Genomic DNA, 12,386 nt, shown 5'->3' with positions numbered 1-12,386 from the left:
CCCTCTACCATTCCACAGGAATATTTCCCCAGAAATATTGGACAGATATGATGCAGGATATTAATAACATCTGTTAAAATTAGTATTATCCTTATGATTGTGAAATACAAAACTAGTCAGATGGAGGCCATAAAAACATATTCCTAATAGAGATCACAAAGTGACACAGAGATGAGAGAAACCTGTAAAGAGAAATGTAATAGGCCTTCAGTAAATATTTTTCAGTTGAACTACTGACAACAGAAATCTTCTAGGAATATTACTGGCTAAGAACAAAACTCCTGCAAAAATTTTGTCTTGAGTAAAGTGTTCCTTGAGGAGAAGGATTTAATTCTAACCAACAAAGTATTAACTGGCAATGAGAATATGGCAAGAACACTGGAGGACTGCAAACATGTCACATTGAAACTCAATATAGGAAAGGAACTAGTCAGCCATGTTCCAGGATGGTCTGTTATTTGCACGCGTGCACGTGCACACACACACACACACACACACACACACACAAACACACTACCCAATGTAACAAAATTAGTAAGTGGTAGATACAGAGATTTTAGCTCATAGGGCTTTAGTACATTATAAGATGCACTAACATTTTTTTCTTTTAAATTTATTTATTGGTGCATTATATTCAAACATCATATTGGGGTAAAAAACTTGTTTTTACAAACATGTACTCATCGCTGATTTAACCCCTACCCAATTCCCACCCCATACACTCCCCGTCCCTCCCTCCCTTGCTTGGCTTAGTAATTGACTTCGATATGTTTAAGTACATTGTGTGTTTTAGAGATTTTCCTCTTTCCCCCCTCCTTTCTCCTCCTTTAGATTGTCTTGTTTGCTCCTCTATAGGATTTCCTCTTTCAAGAGTTCCTCCTATGACCCATTTCTCCCTAACTCTCACATATTAGGGAAAGCATCTGATTTCTTAATTTTTGTGACTGACTAATCTCACTTAGCATAATGTCATCCAGTTCCATCCATTTCCCTGAAAATGATGTAATTGAGTTTTTTTTTTATGGCTGAGTAAAATTCCATTGTGTACATATCCCACAGTTTTGTAATCCATTCATCTGTTGATGGACATCTTGGCTGGTTCCATAGTTTGGCGATGGTTAATTGTGCAGCTATGAACATAGATACACATGCATTAGTTTGGTAGTTTGGTTTCTTTTCTTTTGGGTAGATACTCAACAGTGGTATTGCTGGATCAAATGTTAGATTCCCATTCTTCTGAGGATTCTCCATACTGTTTTCCAAAGTGGTTGCACTAATTTACAATCCCACCAACAATGTCTTAGAGTTCCCACTTCTCCACATCCTTGCCAGCATCTGTTGTTGTTTGTGTTTTGAATGATTGCCATTCTAGTTGGAGTTAGGTGGAATCTCAGGGTAGTTTTGATTTGCATCTCTCTGATTGCCAGTGATGTTGAGCATTTTTTCATGCATTTATTGCCCATTTGAATTTCTTCCTTTGTGAAGTGTCTATTTATTTCACTTGCCCATTTTGTTATTGGATGCTTTGTTTTCTTAGTGTTGAGTTTCTTGATTTCTCTATATATTCTAGATATTAGTCCTCTATCAGTGTTGTAGGTGGCAAAAATCTTCTCCCATTCTGTTGGCTCTCAATTTAGGTTCTTGATAGTTTCCTTTGCTGAACAGAAGCTCTTCAGTTTCATGCAATCCCATGTATTGATTCTCCTTTTAATTTGTTGTGCCTTTGGGGTCTTGTTGAGGAAATGTTTGTCTGTACCTATGTGTTGTAGTGTTGGACCTATGCCCTCTTCAAGGAGCTTCAAGGTCTCTGGTTTAATTTCCAAGTCTTTGATCCATCGTGAGTTGACTTTTGTACAGGGTGAAAAAGTGGGATTAATATCCAATTTTCTGCATATGGTTAACCAGTTTTGCCAACACCATTTGTTGAAGAGGTTATCTTTTTTCCAGTGTATGTTTTTGGCCCCTTTGTCAAAAATCAATTGGCTGAAAGTGTGTGGACTTGTTTCTGGGTCTTCTATTGTGCTCCATTGGTCTATATATCTGTTCTTTTGCCAGTACCATGCTGTTTTTATTACAATGGCTTTGTAGTATAGTTTAAAGTCAGGTATTGTAATTCCTCCTGTGTGGTTTTTGTTGCTGAGAACTACCTTGGCTATTCTGGGCTTTTTGTTATTCCAGATAAATTTAAGGACTGGTTTTTCTATGTCTGTGAGGAATGATCTTGGTAGTTTAATGGGCATTGCATTAAATCTGTAGATCACTTTTGGGAGGATGGACATTTTAATGATATTTATTCTGCCAATCCATGAACATGGAAGGTCTTTCCATCTTCTAAGATCTTCAATTTCTTTTTTCAGTGTTTTATAATTTTCTTTGTAGAGATCTTTTACCTCCTTAGTCAAGTTTATTCCTAGGTATTTTATTTTCTTGTGGGAGATCCTGAGTGGAAGTGTTTTCTGAATTTCTTTATCAGTGGATTTATGGTTGGTGTACAGGAAAACTTCTGATTTTTTAAGATTGATTTTGTATCCAGATACTTTGCTGAATTTGTTGATCAGTTCTATAAGTTCTATGAGTTGTTGGGTTTTCTAAATATAGTATCATGTCATCTGCAAATAGTAAAAGCTTAAGTTCTTCTTTTGCTATTTGTACTCCTTTGATTTCCTTTTCTTGCCTTATTGCTCTGGCTAGAGTCTCTAGTACTATATTGAAGAGAAGTGGTGAATTTGGACATTCTTGTCTCGTTCCAGTTTTTAGGGGGAATTCTTGAAGTTTTTCCCCATTTAATATGATGTTGGCAGTGGGCTTATTGTAGATTGCCTTAATAATGTTGAGATATGTTCCTTCTATTCCAATTCTCTGCAGTGTTTTTATCATAAATGGATGTTGAATTTTATCAAATGCCTTTTCAGCATCTATTGAGATGATCATGTGGTTTTTGTCTTTGATTCTGTTTATATGATGAATTACATGGATTGATTTTCATATATTGAACCAGCCTTGCATTCCTGGGATGAACCCTACCTGGTCATGGTGAATAATTTTCTTGATGTGGTTTTGAATGCGTGTTGCTAGTATTTTGTTTAATAGTTTTGCATCCAAGTTCATCAGAGATATAGGCCTGTAGTTTTCCTTCCTTGAACTGTCTTTATTCGGTTTGGGTATTAGTGTGATGTTGGCTTCATAGAATGTATTTGGGAGAGTCCCGTTTTTTTCTATTTCTCGAAATAGTTTGAGTAGTATTGGGATTAGTTCTCCTATAAAGGTTTTATAGAATTCACTTGGGAAACCATCTGGTCCTGGGCTTTTCTTTGATGGTAAGCTCTTTATTGCTATTTCAATCTCTTTGATTGTTATTGGTTGGTTTAAGTGTTCTATATCTTCTTGACTCAGTTTAGGAAGGTTGTATTTATCTAGGAAGTTGTCGATTTCCTCCAGATTTTCCATTTTGTTGTTTTTCAAAGTAGTTTCTGATAATCCTCTGGATTTCTACACTGTCAGTAGTAATGTCTCCTTTTTCATCCCTTATCTTCAGAATTTGGGTTGATTCTCTCTTTTTTTTTTTTAGTTAGGTTGGCTAGTGGTTTATTAATCTTGTTAATTTTTTCAAGAAACCAGCTTTTGGTTTTGTTGATCTTCTGTATTTTTTATTCTCTATTTTATTAATTTCTGCTCTAATTTTAATAATTTCCTGTCTTCTGCTGGCTTTGGGGTTCAATTTTTCCTGCTTTTCAAGGGCTTTGAGGTGTGTCGTTAGGCTATTTATTTGAAGATTTTCTGTTTTTCTTATGTGAACACTCAGTGCTATAAATTTTTCTCTTAATACTGCCTTCAAAGTGTCCCAAAGATTTTGATATGTTCTATCTTTATTTTCATTTGTTTCTAGAAATTTCTTGATTTCACCTCTTACATCTTCTATGACCCATTCTTCATTCAGAAGTGTGGTGTTCAGTCTCCACATGTTAATGTTGTTTCTCTGGGTCTTCTTATAGTTGATTTCTAGTTTAATTCCATTATGGTCTGAAATGGCACAGGGAAGTATGTAACATTTTTAAATTTGCTAGTGCTCATTTTGTGTCCCGGGATGTGATCTATTTTGGAGAAGGTTCCATGAGCAGCTGAGAAAAATGTAAACTCTGCTGTAGTTGGGTGAAATATTCTAAATGTGTCCAACATGTCCAATTTTTTAATGGTGTTCTTTAGTTCTGAGACATCTTTACTCACACTTTGTCTGGAAGATCGGTCTAGTATTGTGAGAGGTGTGTTGAAGTCTCCCAGTATTATTGTGTTGGGATTTATGTGTGACTTCATGTCACAAAGATTTTGATTTATGAAAGTATCTGCCCCTATGTTTGGGGCATAGATGTTGATTATTGTTATTTCCTCTTGCTGGACTATTCCTTTTACCAGTAAAATGTGACCTTCTTTGTCTCTTCTAATAAGTTTGGGTTTGAAGTCTAACTTGTCTGATATCGTAGTTGATACTCCTGCTTGTCTTCGAGTACCATTAGCATGGATTACCTTGCTCCAGCCCTTTACCTTGAGTTTGTTCCTATCTTTACTTGTAAGGTGTGTTTCTTGTAAGCAGCAGATGGATGGATTCTGGCTTTTAATCCATTTTGCCATTTTATGTCTTTTTATTGGGGAGTTGAGGCCGTTTACATTCAGTGTGATTATAGAGAGATAATTTTTAATTCCCAACATGTTAAGATCTTCTTTCTGTTTGAGATACTGTTTATTCTTCTTTGCTTAGTTGTCTGCTGGATGGGAATTCTTGTTTCTTTGGTTCTGGCCTGTATTACCCATTTCCTCTTTGCAGTTAATCTTTGAATATTTTCTCTAGCGCTGGTTTTGAAGACATAAATTCCTTCAGTTGCTGTTTGTCATGGAAGCTTCTTATTTCCCCATCTAATTTGATGGATAGTTTTGCTGGGTAGGAAATTTTTGGCTGGAAGTTGTTTTCTTTCAGAGTTTGGAATATGTTACTCCATGCCCTTCTGGCTTTCATAACTTGGTTTGGGAAGTCTGGAGTGATTCTAATTAGTTTGCCTCTGAATGTCATGTGGCCTTTTGTTTTTGTTGCCTTTAAGATTCTCTCCTTGGCTTCCACATTAGTCATTTTGACAATTATGTGGCATGGGGATCCTCTTCTCTGATCCTGTCTAAAGGGAGTTCTATAAGTTTCCTGGACCTGTGTATAGACCTCTTGCTCTGTTTGGAAAATTTTCTGCTATTACATCCTTGAAGAGATTATTGATCCCTTTGGTTTCACCTTCTTTTCCCTCCTCTATTTCAATTATTCTTAGGTTAGCTCTCTTAAAATGGGCCCATATTTCTTCAATGTCAGATTCCTGCTGTTGGATTTTTTTTCTAAATTAGAAACTATGCGTTCATTTTTGGAGAGATCATCTTCTAGGAGCGAGATTCTACTCTCCATGTGGTTTAATCTGTTGTTTATACTTTGAATTGAGGCCTTTATTTCAATGATTTCATCCTTTATCTCTTTTTGACTCTCTCTGAATTCTTTTCGAATGTCCTCTATTATTTCTAAAGTTATTTTCCTGATTTGATCTTCTAGAGATCTTTGGATTTCTGTGTTATCAGATTCTGATGTTGTGGGGTTGTTGGCATTCACTGCTCCATTGTTATTTCTCTTTCCCATGATTTTGGAAGTTTGTGCCTTCTCTGGGTTCTTCCCTGGGTCACAACAAGTTCACTTATGATGCTCTGGATCTCGAGTCTGTGGTATCTCAGTCACCACTACTCCTTTACTGGGTTGTATCACAAAGTCTCAGACCCAGGGAGTCAATCGAGGCTGCCCAGACTGTGTGGGGTGCCAAGTTGGGCGTTCTCCAGTGGGGAGTTGTGACTATGGTGTGATATCTCTGCCACCGCCACTCCCCCACTGCCTGCACTGCTAAAATCTCCGACCCAGGGAGACTATCTGCGCAAGTCCCTGGGAGTACAGTACTGGGATTTCTCCCCTAGGGGCTGCAATTTGACTTCTGGTTTTTGAGTGCTCTGATGGAGCTGTAGTGAACTCGGTGGATTTGCTGCTGCCGCCACTGGCAATATGGCACCACTGCCATGCCCTCGGCCGTGATGTGGTGTATTTCTTCTCTGGTTTTGAGCTCCGCTCTGAGTCCCTGCCAGGTGTGCTGTGCTCGGCTCTTGAGAGCTTTAGATGTTCCTTGCACCGACAAAGCTGCTGATTGCTGTCCGGCTGTTCAGCACCTGCTCATTTCGGTTCGCTGTCCACCCCTCCTCTCTGGAGCCTGGTGGCTGGTTGAGTGTGTTGGTCTTCAGCTGCCTGGTGAACTCGCAGCTGCTGCCGGCAGTAGGCGCTGCTGTCGCTTCCTCAGCCATGACGTTGGCGTAGTTCTTCTCTGGTTTTGAGCTCGCTGAGTCCCTGCAGGGTGTGCTGATCCCGGCCCTTGGGAGCTTTAGATGCTCCTTGCGCCGAAACAACTGCTGACTGCTGCTCGGCTGTTCAGCAGCGGCTCACCTCAGCTCGCTGCCCACCCCTCCTCTCTGGCGCCTGGTGGCTGGTTGAGTGCATTGGTCTAGAGCCGTCCAGTGAACTCGCTGCTGCCGCCAGCAGTAAGGCGCTGCTGCTGCATCCTAGGCCGCGAGGCTGGCGTACCTCCTCTCTGGATTTGAGCTCCGTTCTGAGTTTCCCTTCTCTCTGGAGCCTGGTGCTGCTAGGGAAGATGTAGGCTGCGCTGCTCCGCGCTGCGGCTCTGGCCGCTCTGGCGGCTCCAGCCGCTTCATGCCATGGTTCCAGCTGCTCCACGCCGCAGCGGCCACAGCACTTCGGGCTGGTTTCTTTCTGGTGTCTTGTTTTTCCAGCCCTCTTTTTTCTCTGTCCCTTGTATTTAGTTTTTATTTCTTTGCTGGTGGTATTTTCTGGCTCTGAAAGGCGCTGGTTTTGTGGTGATAGAGTTCGATTGTTAGCGGGACTTTTAGTGCTGCTTTCCTCCATCACCATCTTCCTGGAAGCCCTAAAATTTTTTTTTTAATTAAGGAGGGAGGGAGGGAGGGAAGGAGAGAGAGAGAGAGAGAGAGAGAGAGAGAGAGAGAGAGAGAGAGAGAGAGAGATTGGTTTTCTAGATATGGATATGAGATTAATATGGAAAAGGCTTAAAATATTTATATGTTATGCTAAGTATAGTGACCCAAAAACTCGGTGGCTAAGGCAGGAGGATAACAAGTTCAAGGCTAGCCTTGGCAACTTATTGAAGCCCTGTCTCAAAATAAAATTAAACGGGGTGGTGGGTATATATCTAAATTATGAAGCATCCCTGGATTCAATCCAATCCCTAGTACTGTAAATAAAGAAAAAAGGAAGAAAATTAAAAATATATATGTTACGCAGGGAAAGTTTGAAGATACATGAAAAATAATGAATACTATTATGGAACAAAAAGGGGGCACTAGATAACAAGGAAAGAATTAACCCTCATGAGTAATAGGACATATTTCTTCATGAGGCAGGAAGGAATGGTGTACCAGGACACAAGCACTGTGCATGGTAGAAAGTGGAGAATAGGCAGTTGAGGAAGTCCTGCCTGATTCTTCCAAATATATTTGTAATACTGAAAGTGAGTTAATGTTCTGAGAATGAGGGCAGAAGTAATGGAGTTATAGTCTAAAGTAAATGCTTACAGGTTGAATCATCATTTGTGGGAAGTGAGAATGGACTTAGCAATGCATCTATGCATCGACTGTTGGACATTATTAAGGAAATGCCCTGCTTTAGTCAGCTTTTCTTGTCACTGTTACTAAAATACCTGACAATGCACAACTTAGAGGGATAAAGGCTAATTTGTAGTTTGTGGTTTCAGAGGTCAGCCCAGGATCAGCCAGCTTCAAAGCAGAAACTCTGATGACAGATCTTTAGGATATTGTAGAGAGAGAAAAGCTACTTTTGCCTCATGGAAGAAGCAGAACATTATAAACAATCCCCAAGGAAATGCCCTAAGTGATCCACATACCCTAGCCACATCCCAGCTCGAACCTGGGCTACAAAACCCAACATATAAGAATTTGGGCTACCTTTTGAATTTAAACCATAATATATCTGAAGTTAGAGAAGGTTGTCAACAATTTCCTCTAGGATTATACTGTTGAAGGCAAAGATTTTAATTGATGCAAAGACAGATTTAACCAAGCAGAATCAATGAGGGATATGGGAGTTAAGGTTTAAGAAAGTGGTCCAAAATTGAATTGCTAAGGGGGAGGAGATAAGGACTGACAATGAGAAAATAAGGGGCAGAAGAGACTGAGGGTTTTCATGAAACTAAAAATGCTGGCAATAATGGAATAAGAATGCTGGAAAGTGAATAAATTGTGATCAGAGTATGTTAATAAGAGTTCAGAATGCATGAGGTAGATTAATTATCCAAGATGATAAGATCTGAGACATGGTTATGGGTTTTTGGAGGGGAGGAAAGGCCAGTGTAGATGATGTCAGAAGTGAGCCCACTGGTGAGGCAAAGGAAATGGAATTGTTGGGGTAACAAAGTCTTCAGTCCAGAAGGCAAAGTCCCTACTCCTTAGCATGAACCAAACATGCCCTTCACAATCAGGTGGTGAACCCACTGTTTTAGCCCGTTTCTTCCACCCACTCCATAGACACCTCAGGGTATTATTTAGTTGACAGAATATAATTTTAACATTTAAATATCTGATCAAATCCTTTTGAGATAAGAATATATTTACTGCAGCATGGGCTAATACTTAAGTGATTTTTTTAAGAAGAAAGGTGATTTTAATTACTATTAAAATAGTTTAACCAAATTGCAGTGAAGGGATCACAGATGGTAAGGGAGACTGCATCTACACATTTACTCACGTTGCTCTCTTTTTTTCCCCCTCCCGTGGTACCCGCTGGCCATTAAGAGAGGTTCCAAAGCATGATGCCCAGGTTAAAAATACCTGTGGGCAAGCTACCTTGATGCAAACACTCCAGACCCACCCTCCTGCATCTCTAACACACACCACGCTCTGCCCTTGCTGAGGGGCCGTTTCAGGTTCTTTTATATGTTCACACTGTTCCTTTTACTTCAAATGCTCTTTTCTTCTTTTTTTAAATTTATTTTTATTGGTACATAGTATTCATATATCACATTGGAATACAAGACTTGAGAGGATATATAAGCACACATCATCCAATTAACCCTCATCCAGCCCCCATCCCATTCCCTCCCACTCCCTTGATCCCATGCTTGTTTGGTGATTAACTTTGATACATTTGTTTATGTACCTCCTGCATTTTAAAGAGGCTCAATCCTCCCCTATTCCATACCCTCTGATTGGTCACCTTAATTGCTTCACTATAGGGCCCTTTCTATAGCTCGACCTCTTCCTGTTGCCCCTTTCCTCCTAGTTATTGCTGATTAGGGGAAGCATCTGTTTTGTTTTGTTTTTTTTCTGCGATATTTCTCTGTGCATGCCGCGTTATAAGTACCGATCCCACTCTTGATGGCCCTAGTAGTGGCCTGGCTACCCGGTGGACTGATCCAGACCTCGCTGGCTCAAGCAGCAGACTTGCCTCATGGGAGACCCCAATTCTGGTCTCGCTGGCCCCGACACCAGCCTAACCCCTCAGCTGGCTCTGATCCCGACCTCGGTGGCCCCAGCACCAGCCTAGCCTCACGGCAGGCTCTGATCCCAGCCTTGGAGGCCTCAGTAGTGGCCTTGTCTCATGGTAGGCTCCGATGTTAGCCGCTGGCCTTGGCACTGGCCTAACTCCTCGGCAGGCTCTGATCCTGGCCTCGGAGGCCCCAGCACCGGCCTTGCCTCACAGCAGGCTCCAATCCCAGCCTCGCTGGCCCCAGCACCGGCCTAACCCCTCGGCAGGCTCCGATCCCGGCCTCGGAGGCCTCAGTAGCGGCCTTGCCTCACAGAAGGCTCCAGTGCCGGCCGCTGGCCTCGGCACCGGCCTAACCCCTCAGCAGGATCTGATCCCGGCCTTGGAGGCCCCAGTACCGGCCTTGCCTCAAAGCAGGTTCCAATGCCAGCCTCTGGCCCCGGCATCGACCTAACCCCTTGGCAGACTCCAATCCTGGCCTCGGAGGCCCCAGCACCAGCCTTGCCTCATGGCAGACTCTGATCCCAGCCATGCTGGCTCCCACACCGGTCTAACCCCTCGGCAGACTCCAATCATGGCCTCGGAAGCCCCAGCACTGGCCTAGCCTCACAACAGGCTCTGATCCCACCCTCGCTGGCCCCAGTAGCTGCCTTGCCTCCTGGCAGGCTCCGATGCTGGCCATTGGCCCCGGCATCGGCCTAATACTTAAGTGATTTTAACAATACTTGATGGGACATTGCTGCTTTCAAAACTGAGTATATAGATAGTTCAATATTTCCATTAAGTTATGCTAACTGAAAGCTGGGAGAGCTTAGAAATCAGCCCTGAAATCCTGATGGAGCTGCAGTTACTCTGTTTCAGTCCATCAACCAATCAGTTAGTAAGCAGTACCCAAGCACCTGCTAGGGGTGCAGCATTGTATTTAGGTGCTGTAAGAATTATGAAAACATAATAATACTAATCCATGACTTTGTGGATCTTTCAGTTTTCTTGGAAAGAGAAGCATGCCTGAAACAACCCAGAAGATAATCTATATAATTGAGTTTCAAGGTTTGGACAATGGGAGTTAGACAAAAAGAAAAGTCATTAGATTAGAATATTTAAGGAAAGCTTTTTGTAATTCCAGTACTTGGGAGCCTGAAACAGGAGGATTAAAGGTTCATAGCCAGCCTCAGCAACTTAGCCAGACTCTCAGCAACCTATTGAGACCCTGTTTCAAAATAAAAAATCCAATAGGACTGAGGGTGTAGCTCAGAACGAGGATGCCCTTGAGTTCAATCCCCAGCAGGACAAAAAAAAAAAAAAAAAAAAGAAAAAAGCTTCAAGGAGAAGGCATAACTCTACCTAAACCTGTGTAGCTGTCATACATACAATAATAACTACAACCAATAGAGCAATCACAGTAATAATAGCTTTTGACAATTGAGTGCTTTGTATGAAATTTATTAATTTTATTTTTGATTGACACATATGTATGTATTTATGAGGTATAATGTGATGTTTACATTCATGTACATACTGAGGAATGATCAACTCAGGGTTATTTTCATAGCCATAATTTTAAATATTTATGATATTTCTAAGGATTTTGTGATACATATGGATTTTTGTTAACTATAAAACCCCACTTTGCCAAAAACTCCAGAACTTGTTCTTACATCTAACTATAACATTGCACCCATTTACTATCCTCTCCTCTTTCCACCTCCCCTCACTTACTGAGTGCTTTTTAATACACCAGTCACTGTGCTAAGTAATCTTTTATTTGTTTGTTTTGGTACTGGATATTAAAACCAGGGACATTTTATCTCTGAGCTACCCAGGGGCATTTTACCCCTGAGCTACACCCTCAGCCCTATTTTATTTTGAATTAGAGCCTTGCTAAGTTGCTGAGGCTGGTCTCAAGCCTGTGATCCTCCTGTCTCAGCCTCCCAAATACTAATTATAGGGGTGTACAACCATGCACTTATAAGTAAGTAATATTTTAAACTCTTTTTTATGCTTTGCTCACAACCATCTGAGGAGTGTACTATCCATATTACAACAGAATAACCTGAAGATCAAGTAATTTGATTGACTTGATCCAGGTAACAAAACTAGTGAGAGGTATGTCCAAACATCTGTCAGACCTTGGAGCATGTGTTCCTCACACTACAATCTATTGCTTCTTGTGAACTGAGCAGTCAGTCATACCTGGCTAAGTAGCTGAGAGAAAGAGTGACAATAATTATAGCCATCATTGAGCCGGGGGTGGTGGCGCATGCTTGTAATCCCAGCATTCGGGAGGCTGAGACTGGAGGATCATGGTTCACAGACACAGCCTCAGCTACTTAGTGAAGCCCTCCGCAACTTAGTGAGACCCTGTTTTGAAATAAAGAATAAAAATAGGGCAGGGGTGTAGCTTGAAGGTCAAATGCCTCTGGGTTCCATCCTCAGACCTGCAAATAATAATAATAATAATAATAATAATAATAATAATAATAATAATAATAACAACCATCACTGAGTGCCTAGATAATTTCTCTCACACACACCCCCATAGGTATGTTAGTTTTTTAGGACTGCAATAATGAAGTAACATAAATTGATCAGGTCAAATAACAGAAATGTATTGATGTATTGCTTCACAGTGTTATGTGTGTGGGGTTTGTTTTGTTTTGATCCTGAGGATTGAATTCAGGGCCATTTTACCACTGAGCCATATCCCTAGACCTTTTTTATATTTTTATTTTGAAACATGGATTCACTAATTTGCTGAGGATCTCCCTTTTCCTGAAGCTGGCTTTGAACCTGT

This window comes from Muscardinus avellanarius, assembly GCF_963383645.1.
Source record: "Muscardinus avellanarius genome assembly, chromosome: X".
NCBI lineage: Eukaryota > Metazoa > Chordata > Mammalia > Rodentia > Gliridae > Muscardinus > Muscardinus avellanarius.
The sequence above is the reverse complement of the archived record's forward strand: the minus strand, read 5'-3'. Positions refer to the sequence as shown.